This window comes from Vicia villosa, linkage group LG5 (assembly GCF_029867415.1).
Source record: "Vicia villosa cultivar HV-30 ecotype Madison, WI linkage group LG5, Vvil1.0, whole genome shotgun sequence".
Taxonomy (NCBI): Eukaryota; Viridiplantae; Streptophyta; class Magnoliopsida; order Fabales; family Fabaceae; genus Vicia; species Vicia villosa.
In genome coordinates, this window is record NC_081184.1 from 52,179,410 (window position 1) to 52,196,953 (window position 17,544).

Below are 17,544 nucleotides of genomic sequence, written 5' to 3' on the forward strand. Positions count from 1 at the left end.
ATCCTGATATCAAGAGTAAGCTGATATATCTTCTCAAAGAATATGTTGACATGTTTTCTTGGTCCTACCAAGACATGCCTGGGTTGGATACCAATATTGTTCAGCATTACTTGCCATTGAAGCCAGAATGTCCGCCAATTAAGCAGAAATTGCGAAGGACTCACCCTGATATGGCTAACAAGATCAAAATGGAAGTTCAAAAGCAACTCGACGCAGGTTTTCTCGTTACCTCCGAGTATCCTCAATGGTTGGCCAATATTGTGCCAGTTCCGAAGAAAGATGGCAAAGTCAGAATGTGTGTTGACTACCGTGACTTGAACAAAGCCAGTCCAAAAGATGACTTTCCATTACCTCATATTGACATGCTGGTTGATAACACCGCTAAGTTCAACGTCTTTTCTTTCAACGTCTTTTCTTTCATGGAGAAGACATCTTTCATCACCCCATGAGGTACCTTTTGCTACAAAGTGATGCCGTTTGGATTAAAGAATGCAGGCGAAACTTACCAAAGGGCAATGACTACTCTCTTTCATGACATGATGCATAAAGAAATTGAAGTTTATGTGGACGACATGATAGCCAAGTCCAGCACAGAAGAAGAACATATTGAACACCTTCTGAAGTTGTTTCAACGACTAAGGAAATATCAGCTTCGCTTGAATCCTAACAAATGTACTTTTGGGGTAAGATCTGGAAAACTCTTAGGTTTCATTGTCAGCCAAAGAGGTGTTGAAGTAGATCCCGACAAAGTCAGAGCTATTCAAGAGATGCCTGCACCAAAAACTGAAAAGAAAGTAAGAGGATTTCTCGGACGATTGAACTACATCTCCAGATTTATCTCTCAAATGACTGCTACTTGTGGGCCAATTTTCAAGCTTCTCCGCAAAGATCAAGGGGTTGTATGGACTAAAGATTGCCAGAAAGCGTTCGACAGTATCAAGGAATACCTGTTAGAACCACCAATATTGATTCCTCCAGTTGAAGGAAGACCACTAATCATGTACCTTACCGTGTTGGAAAAATCTATGGGTTGTGTGCTTGGACAACAAGATGAAACTGGTAAGAAGGAGCATGCCATCTATTACCTGAGTAAGAAATTCACAGATTGTGAGTCTCGTTACTCCATGCTCGAAAAAACATGTTGTGCTTTGGCTTGGGCTTCAAAACGTCTCCGCCAATACATGATCAACAATACCACTTGGTTAATCTCCAAAATGGATCCAATCAAGTACGTCTTTGAAAAGCCTGCCTTAACAGGAAGGATTGCCCGATGGCAAATGCTGTTATCCGAATATGACATCGTGTACCGTGCCCAAAAAGCGGTCAAAGGAAGCATTCTCGCGGATCATTTGGCACATCAGCCAATTAATGAATATCAATCTCTCAAGTTTGACTTTCCTGACGAAGATGTCATGTACTTGAAGACGAAAGATTGTGACGAACCGTTACCTGAAGAAGGTCCTGATCCTGGATCAAGATGGGGCCTAATTTTTGATGGAGCAGTAAACGCTTTTGGCAATGGAATTGGGGCAGTTATCATCACTCCCAAGGGTACTCATATCCCATTCTCCGCCAGATTACTATTTGATTGCACCAACAACGTCGCGGAATATGAAGCTTGTATCATGGGTCTCGAAGAAGCCATTGACCTAAGAATCAAGATCCTCGACATATATGGAGATTCAGCTCTCGTGATCAACCAAATCAAAGACAAGTGGGAAACTTACCACCCTGGCTTGATTCCTTACACAGATTATGCAAGACGTCTGTTGACTTTCTTCAACAAAGTTGAATTGCATCATATACCTCGAGATCAGAATCGAATGGCAGACGCCTTGGCTACTCTATCTTCCATGTTCAAAGTCAATCACTGGAACGATATGCCTAAAGTCAAAATTATGCGCCTTGAAAGGCCCGCCTATGTGTTTGCAACTGAAGCAGTTATCGATGATAAACCGTGGTTTCACGACATCAAACGCTTCCTTCAAACTTAAGAGTACCCACTTGGGGCATCAAACAAAGATAAGAAAACTCTAAGGAGACTTTCTGGCAGTTTCTTCCTGAACGGAGATGTGCTATACAAAAGAAACTTCGACATGGTTTTGCTCAGATGCGTGGACAGACACGAAGCAGACATGATAATGCATGAAGTGCATGAAGGGTCCTTTGGAACTCATTCAAATGGGCATGCAATGTCCAAGAAAATCTTAAGAGCGGGTTACTATTGGCTGACAATGGAATCTGACTGTTATAAACACGTGAAGAGATGTCACAAGTGCCAGATCTACGCAGATAAGATCCATGTGCCACCGACTCTACTCAACGTTCTCTCATCTCCATGGCCTTTCTCCATGTGGGGTATCGATATGATTGGAATGATTGAACTGAAAGCTTCAAATGGTCATCGTTTCATCTTGGTGGCTATTGATTACTTCACCAAATGAGTCGAAGCGGCATCTTACGTCAACGTTACAAGACAAGTGGTTGTGAGGTTCATCAAGAACAACCTCATTTGCCGATATGGTGTTCCAAGCAAGATCATTACTGACAATGGTTCAAACATGAACAACAAAATGATGAAAGAATTATGTGAGGAATTCAAGATTGAGCATCATAACTCTTCTCCTTACATACCAAAAATGAACGGCGCCGTCGAAGCCGCCAACAAGAACATAAAGAAGATCATCCAGAAAATGGTCGTCACTTACAAAGACTGGCACGAAATGCTGCCATTTGCTTTACATGGGTACCGTACTTCAGTAAGTACTTCAACAGGGGCAACTCCTTTTTCTCTAGTATACGGCATGGAAGCAGTGCTCCCCGTAGAAGTTGAAATCCCATCGATGAGAGTCCTCATGGAAACTAAGTTATCAGAAGCTGAATGGTGTCAAAGCAGATATTATCAGTTGAATTTTATCGAAGAAAAACACATGACTGCTCTATGCCATGGACAGATATACCAAGCAAGGATGAAACAAGCCTTCAACAAAAAGGTTCGACCTCGTGAATTTCGAGAAGGCGACCTCGTGCTTAAAAAGATCTTGTCTTTTCAACCAGATTCTAGGGGCAAATAGTCTCCTAATTACGAAGGCCCGTATGTTGTCAAAAGAACATTTTCTGGCGGCGCCCTGACTCTTGCAACCATGGATGGTGATGAACTCCCACATCCTGTGAATGCTGATGCAGTCAAGAAATACTTTGTCTAAAAAAGACAAAAGAACAGCTCGGTAAGTCGAAAACCCGCAAAGGGCAGCTTAGGAAAAAATGAACGTCTCGGTGGACTAAAAACCCGAAAGGGCGGTCCAAGCAAAAATTAGAGACCATAAACAGAAAAAAAATTCATCCTGGTAGATTGAAAACTTGAAAGGGCAATCTAGGCAAAAATTAAGGATTTCTGACAAAGTAACTGCATCAGTCCGTACTTCGTCACCTGAGGAGTCTTTTTCATCAAAGGATCTTCAATCAAATCATCGCCAATCTGAAGCGACAAGCACAGTTGGAACTCAAAGTTGTTAGGGAGAATAGTGGTTATTGCTTTCCAAGTAGCCTTTTCCGCATAATTACCATTTCCAACTTTTGTAAATACTCCATGGAATCACGCCTTTAGCTGGTTACCATCCTATTAAATAAATTTGAGCCTTGTGCCCATTTGTTTGCAATTCTTGATTTCTTCTAGCTTGCAAAATGACGCTTTAATTGTGTTATTCACTTTTGAAAAAAAAAGAAAAAGAAGTTTTAAATGAATTTACTTTTCTTTTTCAAAATAAAAGCAAAACTTTCCTTTGAGTTGTGAACAACAGAAGGAAACATCAACAGCTGTCTCCATAGGATGAACAAAAAGATTCTCCCTGAGAATTGTTCTCTTCCTCAAAAGAGATTACGAGACAACGGTATTCTTATCCCAAAAAAGAATTCCTAAATCAATTACCCCTCACGTAAAAAGGTTCTTTTATCCCCAATGTAGAAGTTCTTTCATCTCCAGTGAAGAATAAAAGATGCTTGTCTTCCCCACAGAAGTCTAAAGCATGCAACACCATTCATCACCCGTGTTATCTGCACCATGTTGAAGAACATTTTCCGAGTATCTGGTTGTATTGCGACGTTGGTCCTTCTCCAGTATACACTTCTTTGTCTGTCAGTATCGTCAGCATGCATGCGACATTCATGACATTCATCATTCATACATACTTGCATCATTTATGCATTCTTGCATTTTTCAATGTTTGCTTCGAAATCACTTGTTTAGGATGTATCTATCTCCAAAGGAAACAGGTATGGGCGTGTCATCTCTCCAGTAGGTTGTCACCCATAAGCAGAAAGAACATCTTCTTTTTCCAGTTCCCCACTGAGATCATTCCTCGTGGAAGAAGGTTGCTTCAGTCTTCTCCTCTCAAAACGAAGGAGAAAATCCCCATTTTGAGTTCATTCCTCATTGGGTACAAAGTCTTGTTTGACTGTTTCTTTCCAATTCATTCTTTGATAGAACCCTGTCTTTACCAGAGATTCAAATTCCGATTCCCCAAATAGAGTCGAGAAAAGTTGAACCATAAACAATAGCCTCATCATCTGAGCAATTTATGTTTCTTTCAAAAGATTTTTCCTCTCAAGGAAATTAATCATGAAGACCATGTGACAATCAGGGCTTATTACTGTTCACAAGGCTGAATAACCAGTAATTTCCCTAGTAAAGTCTCCAGAATCATTTTATCACTTGGCTGATAATTGATCATGTCTTCGGAACCGCTATCACGAGGCTGGTAGTCGGTAACCTTTTGTTCTGGTTATATTACTTTGTCATGTCTATCACAATGCTGATAGTCGGTAATATTAACCAAACTTTTGAAACTCTTTTTACCATTTCAAGTCTATCACAATGCTGATAGTCGGTAATACAGTTTCAAACCTTTCACCTTCGCATTATTTATCAAGTCTGTCACTGTGCTGATAGTCGGTAATGTCGATAGGTAAGCTTTTCTTACAAAGCTATCATTCCCCGGTAAAGCATACACTTGCTTTCCCGATAAAACGGATTCTCTTCATAAAGCGGATTGAGACATCCTTCCCGATCTCTTGTCCCCAGTGGAGTCAGTTCTTGATATCCCCTCGGTAAAGATATCCTTGCATCATTCGCAATTTTGGTATCTTAGGTCCAAAATTCGCGTCTTCTGATATTTAAGTCTCTTCCACCCTATCAAAACGAAGATTTTCAATCTTCATATCTCAGGTTGAAGAAAATTAAATAGGGGCATCTGTCATAACCCAATTTTTGACCTAAGATACCACCTCATATCATTTGCATGTGCATCATTTGCATCTCTAACAAACTGCATAGCTTGTGTTTGCTACTTGTGCTCAGCAGGGTTTAATCAAGAAATCAATCATCAGTACAAGCAACAACCAATTAGGGTTTTGTTCTCCCTTCATCTCAAATGAACCATCTTCATCAACAATCAATATTTGGTCCTTAAAGATTCATTTCAACAAGCTCAAAAGCTCTGAATCGACCAAATTAGGGTTTTGACTGAAGACAGCATACTCCTGACTTTTGCTCAGAATTTGACCTAATAGCTTGGACATGACCTCAAGAACCCAAATGCATCATCTTGACCTAATCAATTTGCTCAAGACATCTCCCACACAAGGATTGATCAACAGTGAAATTTCAGGTCATCACAACGAAATTTTGAACTATCAGGGACTGAAATCAGGGATCACATTTGGGAAACCCTCAAAGGCTCCAGGGCATCACTCAAAGGGTTCAATCATCTTCAAATAATCCCTATGTCAATATCAAATGGAAATTGTACTTCAATTCAAGAGCCACAGTCATCAATTTCATCAGGTTCATAATTAGGGTTTTTGACCTAATTCATCTGAACAACTGACTTTTTAATCAGGAAATGGTGCCACAACTCAAACCATGGCTCAAGATCCTCTAATACCTCAATGTGATCCATTCATACCATTCATTTGGTGAGGATAGCTTGATTCACCTAAAATCTCCATAAACGCGATTCACCTGAAAAAGTCAACTGTACAAGATCACCCTTGACTTTTTGGAAATTTGGTCAACCATGACTTTTGAAGTTTTAAATCACCAATATATGATATTTTAAGTCATTTGATCAAGAAAAATCAAGAAAATCAATCAAGAATTAAAAAGTCAAAAGTTTGACTTTTCATACTTAGAAAATTTTCTAAGTGTTTTCAAGGGTTTTTTTTCCAAACTTTGGAAGGGAATATCTCAAAATTTCACCTACAAACTGAAAAAAACTTCCAAAATGAAAGTTGTAGTTTTTGATCCAATGAACAACTTTGTCACATATAATTTTTTTCCATAAGATTAACCATTTGAGAGATATGGAGCTTCAAAGTTGGTATCTTTTGAAAAATTCACTAAAAACTTCATTTTTTTCAAAGTTCATGGATCTTTTTCACCCATTTCCTTAAAGATCTTGAAGAAGCTTTCAACTAGGGATTTGAAGTACATAACAAGAGCTTTCCAAAATGATCAAGAGCATGAAAAATTATGGAGTGGAGCTATGGTTTTGAATTTTTGTCATTAGAGGTCCTTATGCTAAAATTTCAAACCATTTTCACAAAGTTATGAACACTATATAACCTATAATGCAAGCAATGACCTCTTGCAACTCCAAAGGGCAAGTTCCAAGCATTAAATATTGGATAGGAAAGAATCTCCAAGCACTTGAGATTTTTAACCATGGTTAAAGGTTTTAACCTTTTGCATTTAATGCAAAAGATGTCATTTTATCTCTTAATGCTAAATCACCAAAGATATTATCAACTTGCAAAGGTTTAAGTTCAGAATTCTTGGCCTATAAATAGAGGTTCAAAACCCATTCATTCTCACACCAAAACCTTCCAAAGCATAGGTTTTCTCTTTCTTTCTTAAGTTGCAAGTTTCATAGTTTTCAAAGAGGTAGAAATCTCAACCTCTAAACCATTGAAGTTCTGGCCAAGATGGTGGTTCCAACAACTCATAAACATCATATGGGATGTTTTTGATCCCCTCATACACCCCAAAAACACCTAAACCTCAAAATCACGACCTCACTTCCATATATGCACATAATAAGCCTTATCATGCCAATTTTCATTCTAGCTTATTTCTGTCCAAGCTAATCATCCAAACACATTCCATATACCATATATGAACTATCCCAATCATCATCCATGACCTGTAACACCAGAATTATCAAATTCAATTCATACTCCAAGGCTCTACAGATCGGGTTCCATGTCTTTGCTTAGGCGAATTCAGATTGTTCCAAGCATCCAAACATGTTCCATAAGGTCCATTGAAGTTGTCCAGATCAAGAAACAACACCTGGAACCTCTCATTTGCAGAATTCGATTCTCAGTTTTTCCATTTTTCAAGGTAAATGCTATGAACTTCAAACTCCATCATACATGCATCATATGAAAAACTGCTTTTCCATCTTGTTTCTGCACTATCATGGATCAATAACCCTCAATCAATTGCATAATAACTTGCACATACATCATTTCACGATCAAATTCAGTTTTAGGGTTCTTCATGTTCATGCGAAAATTGATTGTCTTAGAGTGAAAATAAATAAATTATGAGGGTACCATCATGATCCTTGTGAAAAACTGAGTGAGATAGACCCTTCACTTGATCAAAATAATCCAGTTTCAAAGATTTTCAAAAATCAGTTAGGGTTGTGTTCTTGGCGCCAGATTTGGTTTGAAAAATTCAAATTCTTGATTTTAAATATAATTAATTCAACGCGTGTATATTACAAGCCACAAGCGTGGCTCAGTTGGCTTTTGTTTTAAGTAGTGACCTCAAGGTCACGAGTTCAAGTCCCTCTGGGACCAAACCCTTCTTTTTATCACTTATTTTCTTTGATTTTTTACATAACTTCATTTAATTAATTAACCAATCAAATCAATTCATTTTAACTTCATTTTTTGTACACTTGTCACTTAACATATATATTTTGTGAATATAAAAAAAAATCCCAAAAAAAATATTTATTTGATGCAATTTTATTAGGTTTAAAATGACTTGTTTTTAAGTGTTTTTTAATACTTTAAAATAGTTTTTTTCACTTAATTTTCAAAACCTAATCACTTGTAAATATTTTGTGATCAAACCCTAATCACTTAGGTCTTAATTAAGCATAAACTTTTTCTTTATCTTAGTTAAATTGACCTTTCTTTCAAAATCAAAGTTTTTTCAATAAAACGATCAAAGTTTTTCAAACGACAAACCTCGCACTTTTTAACAAAATAATCAACCATGTTTTATGAAATAAAACATGGGCCTCCTTTAAGGTATAAGTCCCAAGCCCTTTTGTAAATATACATTTACATAGCCATGAATAAACTCAATGGGCCTCTCCTCGAGTATAAGTCCCGAGCCCCGTGTACATAAATTGATCATCCTTACAGGTATATTTCCTTCATAAACTCCATTGTACACACACACCTTGTTCATATTTGTTCATGTACTTGTTCATATTTGTTCGTACTTGTTCATATTTGTGATCATGTTATATATACTTGTTCAACTTAGTACAACACTAGGTTCCCCATAGCCTCCTATTGGGCTTCGTGCAAAGAATCTCCCTAGTTTAGGTTAGGACATAGAGTATGGTTTCCCGGTGAAATCGCTCTAAGAGCTCAAACCAACTATACCATGCCTCCTCTTGGGCTTCATACAAAAGACTTGTCCCTCCCATAGCCTCCTCTTGGGCTTACAATACAAGGACCCTCGATTGTCCCTCCCATAGCCTCCTCTTGGGCTTACAATGCAAGGACCCTCGGATAGCCTCCTCTTGGGCTTCGTACAAGGACCCACGGGCTTCTTAAAAGCATCCCCAATATCCAAATCAAATACCCTAGGAGATTAGACATATATCATCTCTATGATAGGAGTATCTCTTCTATATCATCACAAACAATTAAAACTCAACTTTTTTGCCACAAGGCTGGATAATCAATCAAACCTTTTGCCACAAGGCTGGCTTATCAAAACTTTTTGTCACAAGGCTGGCTTATCAAAAGTTTTTGCCACAAGGCTGGCTTATCAAAACTTTTTGCCATAAGGCTGACTTATCAAAAGTTTTTGCCACAAGGCTGGCTAATCAAACTTGTTTTTGCCACAAGGCTGGCTAAACAAAAACATCTTTATCATTCTAAGAACCATAAGTGGCACAGCCCAGGTCTTATAATGAAAAGATTTCAAACATAAATTAAACAGATGTATGTGATGATATAGATTAGATACATCGAGCATTAAGATGACGTTTGTCTCTTATCCTTTGCTTCCACTAGCATAAGTGGGAACTACAATTGCTCTGACTTTCTCAACATCCCTTTGAGAATACGTAGGCACAAGGTCTTATCCTTGGCGAGCAAGACTTCTCCCTCAAACCACTCAAATCTTAGCACCCGTAGACCCCGAGCTACAAATGCTCTGATTCCCTCTAAGGGATATGTATGCAGAAGATTGCGATGATCTATGCGAGCATAATCAAACAAACACCTTAGGTCCCACATATCTCACAACAGAAAACCTCCCTAATAGCATAGAATGAAATACACAGACAAACATAACAAAGAAACCTATAGAGTACTATAGATACGTTGGGTGCTAATACCTTCCCTTTGTATAACCAGCCCTCTTACCCAAGATCTCTCCCCCACTTTTGCATTGCTTTTAATTTTGTGTTATTTGCTTTGCATATCTTTTAAGGTTATTGCAACTTTTTTCCTTTTCCTACTTTGGAAATAATAAAAAGTTTGGTCGTGACAAAAAAACAAAATCATTTTCTTGAGCACTCGAGCCCAAAGAAGGTATCAGGTTTCTCATCCCGATTTTCACGCGACACTATGGTAAATAGAATGATAAGTGTCTCCAAGCAAAGTAGGCACAGATTCCCGATCATGAATATCCGAATAGCCTTAACATCGACAAAGTTGTCAATGTTGGGAAAGAGTATCAAACCATATATGAGCAAGGCCAGAAAGTCTCAAAAGCGATCATACTTCCTTTACTAGCCAACATAGAAGCCTTCCCAATCAAGAACTTAGAAGTCAACCCCCGAATTCCTCCTTTTTCAGTCACGTTTTCCTTTACATGCGATATCTTCAAATGAAGGAGTTCTGCTATCTCATCAATCTTAGGAGCTTTCTCTAGACCACTGAATGGTATCTCGTGTGTAACTGGAAAACCAACCCAATACGAATACTCCTCCAAAGTGGGCATAAGTTGATAATCTGGAAAGGTGATGCAATGATAAACCGGGTCATAAAACTGTACAAGAGTCTAATGAATCCCCTTATCCACTTTGGTCTTCATGATAGAGATCAATTTTCCATAACGGTTTCTGAAACTGTTAGGATTAGGAACCAAAGTCGCTAGCTCTTTCAACTCTTTCACACTTGTATTCCTGAATGTGTACTTCTTGATGCTTCTCTTTTGATCCATGGTACCTGTAATGTTTACAAAAAAGTCTCTAAGTTCCTTGAAAACCATTTGTGAAGGACATTTTTATGAACGCATCAATGCATGGTTTATGCATCAACCACAATCAAGAGCACCCAAGATCACGCCAAATCACACAATCAAGGTTCAAAGGTTCGACGTCACGAGCATGGAGCCATGAGTTTACCCATCCCAAAAGGTATGTTCTAAGCAATTTTGACCTTGTTTTTGCGCTACTTCCTAAAAATGCTTAGATAGGTTAAAAAGGTTCTAGGCCATTCAGCTTTTACGGACGCTCACTATTGAAAGTAATAGCGTTCTTATGATGGTTCGTAACAAAATCTAATAACTTCCATGAGGCCTCCACTGATGGGGGTTCCACCATATGATGCTCATGTTAAGGATTGCTCCTGACATACAACTATTGGTCTTACCACCTCCCATCTCAAGTTACTCACCAAAGTCCGGGTTAGGACTTTATCTAATCACAGAGGAACCATCGAGCACGAAAAAGAAAAAGAAAACAAAAAAAGCACACAATAATATATACAGATAAAAAGCACACAGATAAACAAAAATAGGCTTAACACACTTAAAACTGGATCCCAGTGAAGTCGTCATTTTTCTGTAGCGGGGAAAACCTGAGAACGAAGCCATAGGATTGACTTGATTCATCATTTTAGTGAAAGTCTCCACCGCGCTTTATTGTTTCCAAAGGAAAAGGGAAAAGAATGAAGAAAACCCAAAGTTTAAAACAAGAAAGAGATCTTAGGTACGGGTGTTGATTATACAAAGGGAAGGTTTTAAGCACCCCTCATATCTGTGGTACTCCACAGGAACCTTTTTGAAAATATGTGTCGTGTGTGCAAAAAGAAAGGATTGTTTAAAAGCAAGCTTGGCAAGACATTATCGTCGTCGGAGAGAATACTCAGCCATTGATCTTGATCATAAGAGCAAATGGATTCCTTGCATCACAAATGAAAGAAGGGCTCCAACTCGGATGAAAATCAATGCATATGCCACTAGCTCTCTCACGTGGAAAATAATCAAAGATTCCATTATATCAATCAATCTCAAAATCGTGGGGTATCACAGCTCACTACAACAATTAATCGTATCTAAGCTTTGAAAGAAATGCCAATAAGGGAAAAAGATATTTTTAAAGAAAAGGTTTTAAAAGAGATTACAACATAAGAAGAATTTTGAAAAAGGGAGAAGATTTTGAAAATCTAAGAAGGGGAAGAGATGAAGAGGCTATCCTAGAGCATAAAATAAAAGCTAAGGAAAAGACGATCTAACCCAAAAGAAGCCAACACTTGACATTAAGAGTCAAGGTAGATTTCTGATCCTTTGGACCATCAACACTAAGTCAACACATTACCACTTGGGGATCTAGATGAACTTATTATCTTTAGCACCACTTTGCATTAAGCACATTAAAATACTGACGAAAACCAGGCAGAGTAACGGTTGCTTTCGGGTAAAATCCTTATCACGACGCCTTGGAATTAACCATCAAGGGCTTTAGAGGAAATACCTGCACACACAAATAGACAACAATCCAATGCCAAACAGAATAACAACAGAGTAACAGGGTCCAGAGGTACTAAGTCCAACATGTCCAAGTCTCCAAAATGCTCGGGAAAGTAACCAATAGTCCATAGGGTGATGTGTTGATGTGCATAAGGTATATCCTTATGCGCAGTGCATAAATACTCAAATATTATTTATATTACTCAAATTATTATATTTATTACTCAAAATAATATACAAATTACTCAAAATAGTATAAATATTACTCAGAACAATGAACATATTACTCAAAATAGTTAAAATTCGATATTACTCAGAATGGTGTAAATATTACTCAGAATAGTGTACTCATTACTCACAATTAATAATTACTCATAATTAATAGATGTGTACAAATAATGCATATATTATTCATGGATTATGATATTATTACTCGTTTCTAACTAAAATGTTAATCAGAATAATTTAAGTATTACTCATACGAGACATATGCACCGTGCACAAGGATATACCTTATGCACATCAACCTAACCCGTCCATAGGGTCTTAAGTATTTTTTAGATTTTGAGTTGTTTATTAATGTTTTAGCACAAAAAATAGAGTATGGTCCGAATGGACAAAAAGAAAATAGCGGAAATAAAACGTCTAAATGGACAAAGAGAAAATAGCGGAAACATAAACATATGTCCAAATGGACAAAAAGAAAATAGCAGAAACATAAACATGATGAATGATAAAATAAAGCATAAAGCGAGAAATATAAAGAACAATATAATAAAGTTCGGAAATTAAAGTCAATTGTTGTTAAAGATGACCATCTTGAAACTTGTCAAGTATATCATCAAAATGTTAGTAATGAAGATTAATGGTGAGTGAAGGATGTTCTCAGATTTAAATTTAATGGAAATTTATCAGAAGCTTGATAAAATTATAGCGACTACACGACAAACTTCCATAAGTCTTAAATCAACCGCATACAATTCTCTTCCATGCTTGATCTTTTTATTCGGGACACAAAATGTTGCGCTATGTTAAGCAGATCGCCAAGTGATTTATGTAGAAATCACCCTACAACGAGGCCGGTCAATAATTTATGTGCTAATGCATGCGAGAGAAGTGGTATATAGATCACTCTCCGAAAGCAATACCGCACGAAAAGAAAATAGGTAGCGATCTTTTCTTTATCAAGAATCCATAAGAATTCTTAAGGTATCAAAGACTTTCATCGATCAAAAAAAGTAAAAAAAGAGTAAAAGATGGAACCACATTCAAAAGCTCCTTCCATCTCTAAGTTCAATCACTTAATATTGCGGATTCAGATTTTCATCCTATCGACGCCCTAAGTCCATTGACATTAGAGAGGAATTAGGCCTCTAATTCGTGATTCAAAGAAAATATCAAAAGAATGGAGTAGGAGAAGAATTAGAACCAAAAACAAGTTTAAAAGGAAAAAGCAAAATGATGATAGAAAAAGCACATCTGAAGGGTGTTTCTTCTTAGGAAACAATCTCATATCAGGGTTTAGCAAGAAGCAGAACTGTGTCTAGTTATCAACTACTGAAGCAGAATACATAGCAGCTGGTAGTAGCTGTTCTCAACTAGTTTGGATGAAACAAATGCTGACTGAATACAATGTTTCATAGAATGTCATGACTTTGTATTGTGATAATCTCATTGCTATCAACATCTCCAAAAATCCAATTCAGCATAGGAGAACCAAACATATTGATATCAGACATCACTTTATTAGAGAACTTGTAGAAGATAAAGTGATTTGTTTGGAACATGTTGTCGCACGCTCGCGAAAATGAACAGAGTCGCCACCAATATATTTATCCCAAAGAGGGAAAGGAATATCAGGAAACCTAAGATGAATAAAGAAAGGATAAGAGAAGGTCTTGCGACCAAAGATCGGGTAAGAAGTCGGTTACGCAAGGGGAAGGTATTAGCACCCCTCACGTCTGTGGTACTCCACAGGATCCACTTATGTTTGTTCTATTCTAAGGGTGTATAAATCTAAAGCTTAATTACTAAGGGAATGCATGCAAATGAAAGAAAAGAAACACGGGGAAAATAAGGTTTATAAATAGTTGTGCTCGCTTAGGCCCCGCGACCTAATGCCTACGTATCCTTTTCAGGAATCAGAGCGCCGTAGTTCGGCTCACATGTTTTTGTTTGTTTTTGTGTTTTTTAGTTGAACAGTTACATTCGCACTCCGCTGCTCGACCTCTGGAGTCTTAAGCTGGGAATGGAGTGGAAATAACGTGTCCGATTAGGAGAAAGAATGCCCTGAAGGCAAGAGAAAGAATGCCTCGGAGGCAAGAGAAAGAAGAGAGAAAATTGGTTTGTGTCTTTTAGATGTAATTCCATGATGAACAAAACCCAATACAAGGCTTCGCATCACTTCCTTACTTTATTTAGGTCTGAGCCTTTATTAAGTGTTTTAGATGTTTTTGGTTGGGTATTTTTTAAGGGAATTTACTTTGCGATTCGAATCACATAAAAATGTATAATGATCGAGAAGCAGATTAGGGAATGAATCCCACTCACTTCTATCCCATTATGTAATGTTCGAGAAACAGATTAGGGAATGAATCCCACTCATTTCTATCCCATTAGTTAATGTTCGAGAAACAGATTAGGGAATGAATCCCACTCATTTCTCTCCCATTAAGTAGTGACCGAGAAACAGATTAGGGAATGAATCCCACTCATTTCTATGCCACTAAGTGATTGAGAAACAGATTAGGGAATGAATCCCTCTCATTTCTCTATCACTTTCTTAATGTGATTCATATCTCTATTTGTTAATGTTTTAATGTTGCAAAGAAAAAGGAAAGGAAAACTAGCCTAAAATGAATAACTAGCTTAAGTGTCATGAAGGGAACTTCTAAGTCCTAATGTTGTCATGGTTTCTACCTAAAGTTAGGAATTAAAGAGACATGAAAATAAAGTCACAATTAGAAGTCATAAGTAAGATACATGAGCAAAATTGAGAATGATATAATGGTACCAAATTATACACAAGCATGAAGCAACAAGCCAAAAAATATAGTACAAAAGTGGCCTAAAAATACTACTATTTTTATATTGATTTTAATGAGAGGAATTGAGTTCTAATCAAGTAAAAGACTAAAGCAAATGACCTAAAACTAATATTTTTAGTGATCATTTTTCTATGTCAAAATTGTGTATTAAAGGTCTAAAATGATAGTAAGAAAAATTAGCAATTTAATTACTCAAAGAAAATAGTAAAAACTAATTAATCTAAATAACAAAATGATAGAACCAGGGGGTGTGAATTGAATCAAATGGTGTGAAGAGCAATTAGGGCGCAGGCTCATTCAGAGAGGCCCAAAGGGCGTTTTTGCTCAGTTTCTCTTATGTGCCAAAAAAATAATGACGCTGGGCTCAGGACAGAGGGGGTGCTAACAGCGATCCAGGCCCAACGTTCTACCTCTATTGTTTTTATCTTCAGCCACCAAAAAGTGGTGGTTAACGGGCCTGAGGAGTGTGTGACTTAGCAATTCGTGGCCCAAGATAAGATATGATCCACTATGATTATTAATTCAGAATTAACCATTTAAACCTAACTAATAATCATTAATCAGACCTTATTATAGCACCATTAATCAGGTTTATGTCATATTCAATCTTAAATTAATTCAATTAATTAAAATTAAAATTAAAGAGAAAGAGGATTTAGGGTTTAGTTATGGCTATTGAACTTATCTGAACATGAACCTCTCTTTCTTACGGGAACAGTGGCGGTGCGCCGATCATCTCAACCATTCGCCGATCAACTCAACCATTCGCCGATCAACTCAACCACTCGCAGCGAAGGCCGGAGAAATCATTCCCACTCGATCTCAAACATCTCTGCTCAAACTCTCCTTTCGTCTCGACCTCTCCGTCCCAAGCTTTCCGCTCTGATTCAATCTACAACCGCTCTAAAAGCCAGATGGAGTTCCGGTGACTCTTCCAAACGGTGGAGATGTGCAAGAATTCCGGAGAAATAAGCTTTAATTATCAGATGATAGCCTTCGATCTTTTGCTTGAATTTTCTTATTTTTTTGATTGTGTCGAGATCGACGATGAATGTTGCAATAGTTGTTGTTGCTGCGTGATACAGTGATGAAGATTCAACGAAGACTTTCCTATTGATTCAAAAGATGGATCAAGCTTCTTGGATGAAGATGTTAAAGAAGTTTTTTTTTTGTGAAGATGGTGCTGAGATGAATGGTTGAAGTTTCTACAGAAGGTTGAATTGCAGAGAGAGTTGAAGTGATGAAGGTGAATGGGAGAAGGTGGAGGATCGAAGAGGATGAATTGGAGAGAAAAGTGAATGGAGAAATGAGAAGAATGAAGATGAAGGAAAAAAATGGAGACCGTGGCAATGGTGAAGGGATGAAGATTATATAGAGGTTGAAGGAGGGGAGAGAGATTCAGTTAGAAGGAGGAGGATTTTCAACCCTAGGATTTGAAGTTTGTTATGTTCAATGGATGGAGGAGAATTTTCAACCCTAGGATTTGAAGTTTGTTATGTTCAATGGATGGAGGAGATTGAGTCTGATTAAGAGGTTATTTACAATCTGTTACAAACTGTTTTTTTCTGTTATGTAAGTTGAAAGTTTGTTGATAGGTGGGTTATAACTGAAATCAGTTAATTTGGTTAGTGTGGATGGAAGTTAGGTTATAACTGTTTGGATGAGGTAGTTAGTTGAATGACAGTTAGGACTTGTTAGTGTTACTAGCAATGTTAAGGCTGAGTTGTGTTAATGAAGAAGCTTTACAATGTGTGTCTGATGCAAATATATGTATGTATATGAATGGTCGCATGTTGCCTATGGTTAGTGAAAATGATGCTAGGGTGCTTATTGTTTGGCCCCATATATGGGATAACTTCATGATTGCTAAATTTTGTTCGTACGGCCCTGTTTTGTGTTTCGTAAGTTACGTGATTAGACTGTTGACCGTGTGACTGGCTGCTGTACACTTTGAACTGAATTTAGATAGTGTATTGGTTTCGACTGTGAATGTATACAAATGTGTATGGGGTTTAAATAACATGCAGCAGGGCGGGCTGTCTTGGTGTGCTTTTTTTGTGTGAATGCATTTGAGATGAATTGTTTTAAAGTGTGGCTGGAATATGAACTGAATGTGTAACTGTTTTGTATATTGCAGTTTTTAAGTGTGGTCGTGGTGATGGACTTATCAAGATCCTATGCTGCTGAACCGATATCATGGGGAGCTCTTGGCGGTGACATGTGAAGCGGAATTAATAAAGAGAAGTTCAGAGATTGGTGACGTGAAAGTCAAAAGTCACTTGGTCAATTTTTGTATATTTTCTTTTGTAACAGGCTTGAATTGTAATGGATAACTTGAGTGTAAATCCTTGATGTAATGTATTGAAACATGTACAATGAGAACTCCTTGTACCAAATTCTTGTATGTGTAATAAAATTATTCTTGAATAGAATTTTGATTTTTGGACATGGTAGAAAGTGTAATATGGTCTCTCTTTCTTCAAAGTT

At 37.4% G+C, this 17,544-nt stretch overlaps 1 pseudogene; it reads left to right on the top strand.

Annotated features, from left to right (window-relative positions):
* The first annotated feature begins 890 nt into the window (after positions 1–890).
* Positions 891–17,281, top strand: LOC131604660 (uncharacterized; annotated as a pseudogene).
* Positions 17,282–17,544: the final 263 nt, after the last annotated feature.